This window comes from Montipora foliosa, chromosome 7 (assembly GCF_036669935.1).
Source record: "Montipora foliosa isolate CH-2021 chromosome 7, ASM3666993v2, whole genome shotgun sequence".
Lineage (NCBI taxonomy): Eukaryota > Metazoa > Cnidaria > Anthozoa > Scleractinia > Acroporidae > Montipora > Montipora foliosa.
The window spans coordinates 30,694,610-30,707,652 of NC_090875.1; the positions used below are offsets into that span (position 1 = coordinate 30,694,610).

The 13,043-nt window shown below is 40.0% G+C and overlaps 1 protein-coding gene across 4 annotated transcripts in view; it reads right to left on the minus strand.

Annotated features, from left to right (window-relative positions):
* The window catches only part of LOC138011784 (uncharacterized), a 19,221-nt gene extending 15,887 nt beyond the window's left edge, over positions 1-3,334 (minus strand). The window contains exons 1-2 of one of the 4 annotated variants that reach the window (XM_068858962.1): positions 2,542-3,334; positions 1,800-1,878 (exon numbers count right to left, since the gene is read on the minus strand). The gene's annotated coding sequence lies outside the window, so the exon portion shown is untranslated. Of the gene's footprint in view, positions 1-1,799; positions 1,943-2,042; positions 2,289-2,541 lie in introns of those variants that run through there. The other 3 variants (XM_068858965.1, XM_068858964.1, XM_068858963.1) reach the window with 3 other exon arrangements.
* Between the last annotated feature and the right edge of the window lie 9,709 nt (positions 3,335-13,043).

Sequence of the window (13,043 nt, forward strand, 5' to 3'; positions counted from 1 at the left end):
GCTTAAAGGGGTCGCTCACCTCAAAACAAAGCATAGGAAAAATGAAGGTTTTTTTTTTTTGGCCTGAAGTTATATTTTTTACAGCAGAACACAGACAACAGTCGTTATAATGGCATCCCGTTCCGGCAAATGTCCCATCTGCAATTTTTAGTGCACCTTTTCGAAATATTTAAAACCTCTCCATACATTTCTTTGTAAAATTTGACGCCATTTCGAGAATTAGATTTCTAAGAAACCGCTTACGCATGGCCGAAATAGTTGGCGATGTCGAGAGGAGAAAAAATAAATCAGTCATTTACCAGCTAGAGTATAGCGAAATACTGTGACCTCGGTCTTGAAAAAGCTGCCCTTGGCTTGCGGACTCGGACAGCGGCATTTTCAAGACCTCGGTCACAGTATTTCGTTATACGGACCTCCCAGACAGGAAATAACATATATATCTGTAGCTAACAGTCAAGAAATGAGTTAACATCAAACACGTTTCTTTGATTTTTGGCAAAACGCACATTACAGCCTGCCCTTTTCCGTAAACGCGATACCAAATTTCTTGCGTTACCCTCGGCAAAGAGAAGTTATTGAATTGTAATGTATTATTTCTACACACTTGTTTTTATGGCGGTTTAGTTTAGAATTAGAGTTTTTACTCTTTGGCTTTCATGTAAGTCAGGGATACTGTCTACTGGGGAGACGAATGTGGACCTTGTATCCAGCCGTGAAATCGAAGAATTCTCAAAAAAAACAAAAAAAAAACACGGAACAAAACATCTGTTGGCGAATGATAGTTACCCCCTTCCTAACAATGTCAACAGGAATGGAATTCGCTTGAGAACCCAGCAATACGAGAAAATACGAAGGACGAGAAGATTGCCCAAAGACCAAGCTTGGACAAACCTGCGTTAAACACTCTGCCTTTTAAGCCGTGACAGTTCACCTAAATGGCGAAAATGAAAGTGGTGTACATTCACTTTTTGCACGCATATGGCAAGATGTTTAAAAAAAAAACACCACTTGTTTGGGTAAAGTATGGCTGTGCTTCACCTTAACAAAAGTTAAGCCACCACAACTGCTACGTAAAATGAGTAAGCCGGTATATGGTTTTTAATATTCAAAACAGCCGACAGCAGCTAACAATAAGTATGGCATGACGGGATTGATGGTTACGCTGTCGATTGGGATTTGCGCGTCTTTCGCTCAAAACGAAACCGTGTTACATGTTTTTAAGTGCGTTCTTTGCCGACTTTTGAACACTGTCAAACGAAACTGCGAAACTTCAAATAGTAAACGATTCATGGGCAGTGTGCTATGAAACTATCTAATTCACGGCCTCGGCAAGAAGGCCTTTCAGCGCATGGCATGTTTATCGAGTCAGCAACAGGCTTTGCCAAATGCTGTTTTGCAATTAAAATGCTCCACTGCTTGTACGTTTACTAATAATACACGAAATATAATAAAAAGTGGTCACGTTTTATTTGAGTAACGCAATACTTTTTTTTCAGAAACTTTGAAAGAAGTTTATTAAAGAAAGCGCTGAGGCTTTTACCTGTGTTACGTCCGTGGAGACAATTAAAGCAGTATTGAACATTTGAACATCAGCAGCAATACTAAGTTATAAATTTCTTTTAAGTAATGCTCGCCATTTCCACTTGAAAGCTTGAAATAGAAATGAAATAATACCTGCAGTCGCGCTGTGAAAGGTACGGGCTGAAATGTGAGGCTTCGTCAACAACGCCGATTGTAGTACGTGCCTTATGAACTACGAGAAATCAAATAAAATCCGAGCAGCTTATAAGTTTCTTTACCTTCTTGGGGAATGTCTTGTATCCTCAGCGAAAACTCCTCATTCAAGGTTTGTCCTTGATTCAGTTCGATTCAGAACTTCTGAGAGATGAATGACAAAGGCGATCATGTATTTATCGATTTATAGAGTCACAAAGGAACTTGCCTGTAAATCATAAAGAATAGCGAGCATTAAAAATTTTCAAGTCTTCGTTCAGGAGAAAGTAAACTCTGTTCCTGTGCTGCTTTACAAACCAAAACTTTACCAGAAATATATTCTTTCTCCACCGTCGAATACTGGTTACTCCAGAAAACAACGTGATAGCGAAATGTGTCAAAACAACGCCGCGAAGATGATATGGTGAAAGCAGCAACACTTCGAGTGTGGGAGATGTGCAGTCTAGGACTGTTATTTTTCCAAATGCAGGCGTAGGATCCGTAGCAATATCCAGAACAAACCGAGAATGTTGAACTCCGTTCTTCGATTAGAGCGATTATGATGTTATTTGCATAGAGAGTTCAGCGGCCTTCGCTCCGATGTCAATCAAAAACAATGGGCTTGGTGCTTCACTGCACACATGATTCAAATAGGCGCTGTCTATTGGTCACAGTTGATCGACAGCTGTCATCGTCAAGCCAATCAGATGACCTCTGCCGGTCTATGAGTTTCGGTTGCCATTAAAGGCAGAGGATAGGACATACAGACATGATTTACCTTCACATATTAAAATATATATTTAAGTATTATTTAGCAACAGAACTCACCAAGTTTGGAATTAAGAACTCAACAGATGCCTGAAATGAAAAAAGCAACAACAACATCGCGTTAAGGCTACGATTTAGCCGCATTCGTAGGCAGGGTATTACGTCCACTGACGGGATCAAAGAGATCGATCCCACGCAAAATAATTTATGCAAAGATGACTTGAAGTTTCAGCAACAGGCCAGTGACGTTTTTACGTAACAAAACAGCGGCTGGATGAGCGGATATTTTTTTCAGTTTCTTTTGCCAAGAAAGTCAAAACTATCATTATCTCTTTAAAGGAATGTTTGTTTCCGGCGTCCTCGAGCAATCATCGATGGATCCTTCTATATTTCAGAAGATGCAGTCATCCGAATATTGTACTTCAAAAGTATCTGCTCTTGATTGTATTTTTGTCAATTTTCTGTAGAACGCTACCTAATTGAATTCAAAGTTCAACTACGAACGGGCACACATGATGACCAGAAGGCAGTTCACGGTCCAAACGAACGTCGACCCCGCAAGCTTTCATAATGAAGCTAAAATTCAAGACCGGAAATGGCTTCATGGATTGACAGCAAGAACAAGGACTTTGAATGTATTACGTCAAAACTGGGTCTTTCACTTATGCCTTGCACATTGCACCCATGCTCTTAACGATTTTATTTTATTTATATTCTATATTCTATATTCTATATTATATATTATATATTATATATTATTCTATATTATATTTATTTTTTTCTAACAGGATGCTTAATCATGCTTATACTTAATTCTTAAATTTTCCCTTAATTGAATTTCCACACAACTTGCCAAGTCGAGGAAGAGCAGAGGGGCCCGTTTCTCGAAAGTCCCGAAACTTTACGGGCCATTTTCGGGCGTCACAATTCCCTTTGTATCTCAAGAACGGAGATGATTTAAGTCGTCAAACTTTACAGTTCCTTTTCTTTCTGTTACCTTGAAAACACGTCAAAAGATCGGCTTTCCATAACAAGCGGTTGGCAGTTATGGCTTTTCGGGCCCGAAAAGTTTTCGGGACTTTCGAGAAACGGGCCCCTGAGCCCGTGAATTCCCCAAAGAACTAAAAGGCGCTAAACGTTTGGCCCCCAAACATGTAACAACATGCAATAACATAGGTATTAAGCCGTTTCTTGCTACGCCCGTTTACAGCATAGTTGAGTTATTCTCTTCTATCGGAAGTTTCACTCACGCACACAACGTGTTATATATGCTGTTACTTGCTAGTTGTATTCATTCCCTGAAGAAGTCTCAGTAAGAGACGAAACGCGTCGGAAATAAACGAAAAAAGCTTACAACTACAAGAAGTCTTCCTTTGCGCTGCTTACTAGTTTTCGTTAAAAAAAAAAATCAAATAAATAATCAGACTACAATAATTGCTGCCGCAATGAGTGAGCGTGAAGAGAACGAACGAGGCAGGTCTCTAATCAGGAGGACACATTTTTCTTCGAAATGGAAAAAAAAATTGTTAGCTGTAAGATCACAGGTGAAAGGAATCGTGGTTATGCGCGAATTGAGAAATTATGGGTGCATTCCTTTGGGATGATCCGGAAAAGGATCACCAATCCAACATCACTTGGATCACGGTGCATCGCATCAAAGGAACCGATGAATCCACTCTGGGAAGGGATTTCTCGGTTCCTTTCATGCACCGTGATCCAAGTGATCTTAAATCATATCAGTGATCCTTTTCGGTTCATCCCAAAGGCACCCACCCTCAGATGCGCCGTTTGATCTGCTCTACCCAGAAGCTATTAGAGCAGAGGCTTGCAGCCATTTTTCCAATCATAGTGAAGTATAAATCAATTCTACTTTTTTCTTTGTATTTCAAAACTCTGTTAACTGAACGCGAAGTGACCGAACGTTTAAGCCTTTATTTCAAAAAGACATCTGTTTATTTTGACTGAAAAATTCCTAATTAATGGTCCGCTATTACTAACTTTAAAATATTAGTTGAGGTCATGTCCACACTACGCACTTTTGCCCGAGGGAACATCGTTTTACCTAGGGAAATTTTACCTGAGTACACCCGAGGTAAATTTATCTCGGGTTTCATTTTCCCCAGGTAAAAAGGTCACACTGAAGAAAATCACATCTAGGTTTACAAGGGATTGACGTGATTAAATCCACCCAAATGAAACGTGTACTGATTGCAAGTAATTTATACTTACACGTTCGATCTGAACCAGGCCATCTTCTTCCTTTGATACACGCACACATGCAACAAAAGCGACAAAGAACTTGCACTTCGGTGTGTTTCAAGTAAAACGTGACACGATTAAATCAAATCTATCATCAGCGCGTTTGCCGACGGGCATCTATTGGCTAACTACCTCGGGATTTCAGTTTACCCCTTCAAAACATGTAGGGTAACTGTCAAGGGAAATTCCATTGTTCTATTGTTCTCTTCAAGCTTCGATGGAAAAAATTTTCCCTAGGTAATTTACCTGGGGAAAAATCGGTCACACTTCTAAATTTAAGTTTCCCTAGGTAAAACTGTCAACAAGTCAAGTTTACCTAGGGCAAAAGTGCGTAGTGTGACCACAGCTATGGAGAGAGTTGGATCGAGGATAAAGATGACGGCAAAGACTCAAGTTTAAAAATGCAATGCCTGTGCACGTGCCGATATTAAAATGTAGCGCGGGAGTTTCGACCTCTCAGACATTTAAACTCGTGTTTTGCAGGTATAATAAGCTGCGTTTACACGGTGCACTTTTACGCTAGTGAGACTATGACGTCATCTTATCTTCGATCCAGCCCTCTGAGGTCCAATCGGTCAGTCTTGAACATGAATAATGACGGACCGTGAAATCCCAAACTTGCACTCAAAGAAAACAGCCTTTGGATAAAATTCGAAGCTCAAACTTTTGCCAGTCAGGTGTCAAACAAACAGGCTTTCAAAATCTGAAGGAAAAAGGGAAGTCAATTTTTTGATCATAGAAGCACTTAAACCTGTAAAACGGCTGTGTTTTTTTAGTCTTTTGGTTCATTTTCGCCTAATTCTTTGTATTTTGCTGACGCTTTTTTTTAACCCCTATAAACTTTATCGCAGCTTCGTGAAATACAAATAGGAGAAGCTACCAGGCTGAACTACAGTCCGATGAACGGCCAGGATTACGATGCATACGAAAGGTATACGAAAGGAAATCACGTGTCACGTAATCTCAATAGACGAGTTCACGCTCTTGAGTGCATCATGGGTAATCAGGGCAAGATGGAGAGAAATTCAAATGTTTGTAAGGAAGCTCAAAGCGATGAAAAGTATTCATGATATGCAATTTTGGTTTTTTGATTTTCCAAAACAGAAGATATGCGCTCAAAGGTGTGGCAGAATAAATTTGGAGAGAATGGCTATTGAAGAAATTATTTTATTAAAAAGAGTTTCTGCCATACATTTCCTGTAATTCCAAAGGCACAAAATTACAGGGAATGTATGGAGACAAAAAAAAAACATTTTAAGGAATTCCAAAGAACGGATACCAAGTCTAGTTCATCTCAGTTGTGAACATGAACTTACTTGTTTGGTTTATGAAGGCGAAAGTCTGTAAAGTATAGACATGTACAGCATATTTTACTTTGAATTTCCATACAAACCTTTGAATTTCCCTCCATGTCGCCCTGATTACCCATGATGCAATCAAGAGCGTGAACTCGTCTATTGTCTCCCATCCAGATAACAACTCCGCCCGACAGTGATTAACCTCGAATTCAGGGAACCGTTTTGTCGTGAAAGCATCTCAAATGACGAGTAATGAATATATCAAGCAGTCAGTACGTATTGACTGTCTAGCTTAATTTGGTGATGCACAAGTCCTTTTCATGTGTATTGGTGTACTTTTTACTAACCCTAAATTATCTTTTATTTTATTTCAATCTTTCTGCGTTTCGTATTTGTCCTCTCAGGGGGCTATTTACGTTATCGTTTCCTCAGAAACGATGTGTTTTGACCACAACTTATCTTTTTAAATCAAACAGATCGCACTTACTTTGATATGATTCAGCGTCTACTCAAGGGCAATATAACATTATGTAATTTCATTGATATGAAGCGCTTATTAAAACAACCTGTGTTCGTGTTGTTTCTTTTCTCGAGTGGGTCCAGATGGGAGTCCAGTTTGGGGGGTCCACATTTTTTACCGTCTTTGCTCAAGACCTATAAAAATTTCCCTTCAATTCTACGCACGAACCGTCGTTAAATTACCGCCAGCATACTCGAACATCTCCCTTCCCCTTGGGAGCATTTTTACCATTTAGGTAAACTAGGCTTCTGTACGCAATTGTAAAAATTGCGTTCATAACTGCGAAGATCATCGCTTCACTTGGTAAACTAATTATTGCATATATTGTCATCGTGATTATGAGGAAAATACAGGCACCCCAACGACCGGATGACTTAAATTTGTCAGAATTAGGGCCAAGTCGCACTAGAGGACAAAACTGTTATTTATGTCAAAAATCTGTCATCACAATGAAAAACCAAGTGCGACCGGTTTGTCCACCGAAGGACAAAATTTGGTCGCAGACGGACAAACTTCAAAGATGCCGTCGACTACCTCTGGAGCAGGCCGAACTGAAACAAATCTTGAAAAACAATAGCGAGGGTGTCTTAATTCGGAAGTGATTTGACAGGTGATATGTAGCAGAGTCTCTATGCGATAGACTTCGTAGCCTGCGAGCAGGCCCACCGAAGAGAGAGAGTCTTCTCGCAGGCTATAGACTTCGCGGTAAAATTGAAAACGTTTTCATTTCGCAACAACATGAATCCAGGCGCGGGCGACCAATATTTTCCGTATAAAATGTGGCAACAATCTATCCGATGCCTAGCCCTTACATATTCAACGATTGAGGAACTCCCAGCCCACCTCCTTCTACCACGCGTTCTGACTCGTTGCAAGAATTCTTTCAGTTCAGCGAAGACGGCTCAATGCCCGATCATCCCAAACTTCTTTGCGCCGTACGTCTTCGTCAGCTGAGAACATTTTGAGATCCCTCGTGTCGCGGTTTGTGGATGGAAACAGCGAGTAAAGGCGGTTTCGCAGGAAATTGCGCGACGCTCACAGCATGGTGTGATGTTTTGTTCACATATTTTGTTCGCAAGTGCGACTGTAGCTTTCCGGACAATTTTTTTGTCACTGGCCGATTTCAAGTCAGATTTGTCCTGAACAAATCCGAAATTGCCCTCTAGTGCGACTTGGCCCTTACCGAAGATGGTTTCCACAAATGCTTTACTGAGTTCGGTAAGTGAGTTTTTAGCTGCCCTACAAAGTTCTTATCTGCTCGGATCATTCTAAGGGTATTTCATGCCTGCAGAAATCCCAGGTGGCTTTAAGTTACAGCAATCGCGAGGGGTCTGGTCAAAAACTTTAAGGGGCGTTTGCCGCTCAAGTGTGATTCTCAAACAAACTCTGGCGAACTGAATGGTAGAAGTTATAAACCTTCACAATTTATGCTATTTCTAATATCATAGTTGATTCTTACTCAGCTCAATAGAAGCCAAGCGTTCTTCAATGTAGTCTCGAAATTTCTACGCACTCGTTGGACTCTTCACTGCTTTTGCGAAGTACCTATGAGAATCAGTTCAAAAAATGTCCAAAATCTTACTGCGTTGTTCAAATATTCGAAGATTTCAGCCAATCTTCCTTCCGAAAGATATTTACTAATAACATTACTCCTTGGGTTTCCCTGAATCATGACAGCTGCTGTTGTTATTGTTCTTCCAAAAAAAGGACCTAATCTATACACGTTACCCAAAAGGGAAGATATCTGTTTACAAAGGTCTACAAACATTGCTTTAGTTATTCAAATTTGCCAACCACAGGAGCAAAAGAACCTTTGTCTCGACAAAGGAAGGGGGTAGTTTCTAAAGAAACTGTGGTGCTGCGTCGGTGGGGAAGTAGTATACAATTATTTTGCTTTTATATTTATCAACGGAGTTGATTATGTAAATTGGCAACCGTACAAAGATTCTAAAAGCCGACGTTTCGAGCGTTAGCCCTTCGTCAGAGCGAATCGCTTCGCTCTGACGAAGGGCTAACGCTCGAAACTTCAGCTTTTAGAACCATTGTTTCGACAGCCAACAATACGATACAACACAATGCAATACAATGACTTTATTTTGCTTCGAATTTAAAGATAGCAAAAACTGCTAATATCTCCGAGGAAAACAAGTTGACGGAGTAACTTGATTAAACCACTTATAAAATAAATTAAGTAATAGATTATAATTATATTACGTGTAATAAGATGATGACAATAACATGAGAGATATCCACTTTTTCCGTTAATATGAGATGCCTAGTTAAAGTGGCACATTGACGACAATAGGTGACGTCGACGATGTCTTCGTTATTACTGTCATTGCTCGCCAAAACTTATTTTTAAATGCTGTTTATTACCCCGTTTGCTTTGTCGAGATTAACGGAAAATGATACCCTATTCCTAGCCAGAATTATCTGTTCACCGTTCTATAATCCTTCACTAAAATCCCCGATATAAAACTGATGTTTTCTCCGAAGCGGTTTTCTTACCCTTGGTTTTCGTCTGACGTCACGGCTCCACTGTTCAGATGTTTAGTGTTCGTAAACGTAGAAAGGGTCGGTTTTTTCTATGCAAACACTTTCTTTGTTCGGTTCAAAAACCGCTGATCACGTGGGAGAAATCAAAGGTAGCTTTCACAGCCCCAACATCACACTACTTACAAATTTTCAGTGATCAAGTGACAGGAAACTCTCATGGTTTTCACATGATGTCATCAAAATTAAAAAAAATAAGGATTTATCAATCCTTTTGAGATTTTAGTTTAATTAGTTATTAGAACAGCTGGAGACTTATTTTTTTTTACAAATTTTCAGTTTGATAGAATTTTTCGCCTTGTGATAAAGCAAGGTTGAATTTCTAAGCTTTTGCGTGACCGTCGATGGAGGCCGAGATTGCTGTCGCGTAGCTTAAAAAAGTGGGTATCCGCTGAGATTTTGCAATCTGAGCAGTCCTTGTATGAGAATAAGCACTCATATAGATGTTTATGAGCCCTCAAAAGACGACTACAGCCTTTTTATAGCAAAACTCAAAAACATATGTTTTTGTTAGCTTACGGCCCGCCATATTTGTTCCCCTCAGAGGGACACAAACATGGCGTTCCTATAAAAAGTCTTAAAAATTTGAGTAAAACATTTATTCGGATATCTCCCGCACTGTTTGAATATTCATCTCCTTTATCAAGAGCCCATCTGGAGCGTGCAACTTCCATACAGCGTCTGTGAAACGGCGTTTTCACAAGTAGGTTTATTTTTAGACTAGCCCTTCCCGCGAATTAGGTCAAAAAACAAAGGCAGTTCGGGTTCGGTGACCCTATGACGTCAGCTTAATTTCTTGTAATTGGTCATCGGGCTCCTGTGGGAGTCTCATTCGCGGGAAATTCAATCTAAAAATAAATCGGTCTGTGAAAACGCCTTTACACGAACACAGTAGAGTTGTAGGCTCCCTGCCTTTATTTTGTCTGTTTGATTCTTGATTTTATTTGTTGAATGGTTTTGATGACGGTGTGACAGTGAAAATCGGCAATATTGTGTTATTTGTGCTGTAACGATCTACTAGTCTCTACTGGTTACGAAAAATAATGTCACTTTATTGTGGCAACTTCATACATTACTGATTACGTAATGATACAGGGCACCTGATTGGTGTAATAGAAAAGCACATGGTCATGAACTTGAGAATATATGTCATCCAATATGAACGGGTCCTTACTCATGTCTTTACTGTAACTGAGAGCCCATAAATCGATCACTATATTTTAATTCAGATGTGTTGAACTAAACGAATTTAAAACGAGTGTCATTGGAACTGAATTTACCTGCCCTAGGCATTCTAGTTTGGGTTCTATGAAGGTTGAATAGTCCATTTTACGGTTGTATGCTTAGCTACAACTGGAAATAGGTCTATTCCCTGAATGCTGCAAGAATTAATACTTGGAGGACAAATACGACTACAACATTTGATCTGCAATCAGAGCCAGTTGCTCGTGGCTCTTTGATTGAGCAAAACTAAAATGCGCCACAGGATTGGATTTTATCATGTTCATTTGCTGTTGTTGCTTAGTCCTTCTTTCTTTCTTCCTTTCTTTCGATTTCAACTTCCGTATTTGTCAGCAATTTGTGTAGGTTCTAACCATAATTTCTTTCCATGATGTTACACAGTGTATTCAAGATAAAATAGAATTGCAGTTAATATTAAGCATTTCACTAAATATATAATATTAAAGTGCACTTAACCTAAAAATATTTTTTTCGCTAAAATGAATCTTTGCAACTGCTCGAAACGCATTGCGGCGATTTTTTCATTTTTCTAACAAATCCTGGCATTTTATAGGCTTCGAAAGTTGCGAAAATCCAAGCATCTTTTGTTCACGACCGAGTCAGAAGGGGAATGGGTCTATTCCTGATTTGACGTCACAAACTGATTTACATTGTATTAACTCTTTGTAAAAATGCATGCAAAGTAGATTATGACGTCAAATCAGGAATAGACCCACTCCCCTTCTGACTCGGTCGTGAACAAAAGATGCTTGGATTTTCGCAACTTTCGAAGCCTATGCCAGGATTTCTTAGAAAAATGAAAAAATCGCCGCAATGCGTTTCGAACAGTTGCAAAGATTCATTTTAGCAAAAAAAAATATTTTGGGGTTAGGTGCACTTTAAATATCTCTTGTACAGCCCCGTGCCTCGGCTAACACGGCTACCTGTGGGATGGCTATCATATTATTAATTAAAGATTTGTTCTTGGCGTTGTTGTTGTTGTTGTTGTTCTTAGCAAGCGCATGAACATTATTCACGTGGCTGTCATGACTTAATCTCATGACTGATACATCACTTCTTCAATAGGAACGGGGGGAATCTTGGGATTGCTTTGGGATACATGATATGCCACTTTCAAAAATACGATAATACCCTTTTGTTTGCCATCCAAATTTTTGCAGAAGCGTTGTTTCCAGTTTCTCTTGGGACTTACAATGGTCCCAAATGAAAATAAAAACAATGCTTATGCAAAAGGTTGAAAGATAAACCAAGAGTCTTACGGTATTTTTGAAAGTGGCCTATAAAGCGTTTTCACATGACGTCACGGCAACCATGTTGGTGTTCCAAAACAATGAAACGACGGCCATGTTGGAGTTCCAAGCTAATCCTCTGGGAATCGAACTCTATTTTTATTCAAATATTTTCTTTTGTTTCATGAAATTAGCATTTATGTTAGTCACGTGAGTGAAAACGCTCTATTAGATTGTGGTTTCGTCTTCTTTGCATTCACCAACTCAACTCTGCTACGGTTTGTGAATTGCAAGCTGGTTTTCTCCGTATAGTTGGGTTAACGCTGGTGTGGTTACTTTACTGTCCCATAAGCTGTAAGCTTTGGATAGTAGAGACTTGGCATCGCCTTTACTGAAACGGGAAACGGGGAAACGGGCGGCTGCTGTTTGTCATTTAAGCAAGCAAATTATCTTATTCTAAATTTCATCTCTCTTTTGAAAAGTTGTTAGGAATTTGTAACTATCAGGCAAGGAATCAGCTAAAACTAGTGGTAATCAAAGATCATGAAGCGCAGGGTAAACTTGTCTTGGACCTGTCTCAATCCCAGGCTTTCTCTCCTATGATATCATTCGCCCCTGCAAAATCTGCGGGGATGCCACAGATCGGTCGGTCGGTCGGTCACCCCAAAACATCTCGATACAATCTGCATTAAAGCCTGGTTTCCATATGATTTGCAATGGTCTGCGATCGGTCTGCGACACGATCGCCGATAGGTCTGCACCACGTCGCAGACATATGGAAACATCTGTCCCCGTCGACTGCGGCGATCTGCGGTACACGGTCTGGATGATCGGGAAAGTTGTATCTAGTTATATTTTTCTGATCATTACGACGTTTGCGACTTAATGGAAACGTGCGTCTGCGATGATTTGTGTCCTATCGGCGACACACTGTTGTTCGCTTTGAAACACGTCCAATCATACTTGAGATAAGTGCACTCCTTTTTCTGCTCGCTTCGCTGAGGATTGGTGATACGCTTGTCTGCGATCGCTTCAGATTTAAAATGGCAACATTTGCCTCCTGTGTTTTTACGATCGTCTGCGAGAAGACCAACGCAAACAGCTTTCGATCGTCGCAGACCGTTGCAGATCATATCAGCCAGGCTTTAGTACTGCGTTCTCCTATTTGTCACTGAAACGCAATGAAAGACGTCTCCTTGATTTTATGCGAAACGCAATTGAACCTGCCGCAGGTGCCGTATCTCTCAATTGTGGAGTAATTCAAACAATGAACACCGCCAACCAAAAGCTAAAAACAGTGCACTCTGTAACTTATAGAGCTGCGTTCTCTAGATCTCTTTCGACACAATCGGAAATTAGAGGTTGGACATACAACCATGCACAAAAGTCTTGGGATACTTGAGCTAAAATGGTTTAAAATAAAGACCATCTATCAATCCCCCTCCTCCCCCCCCTTCCCCC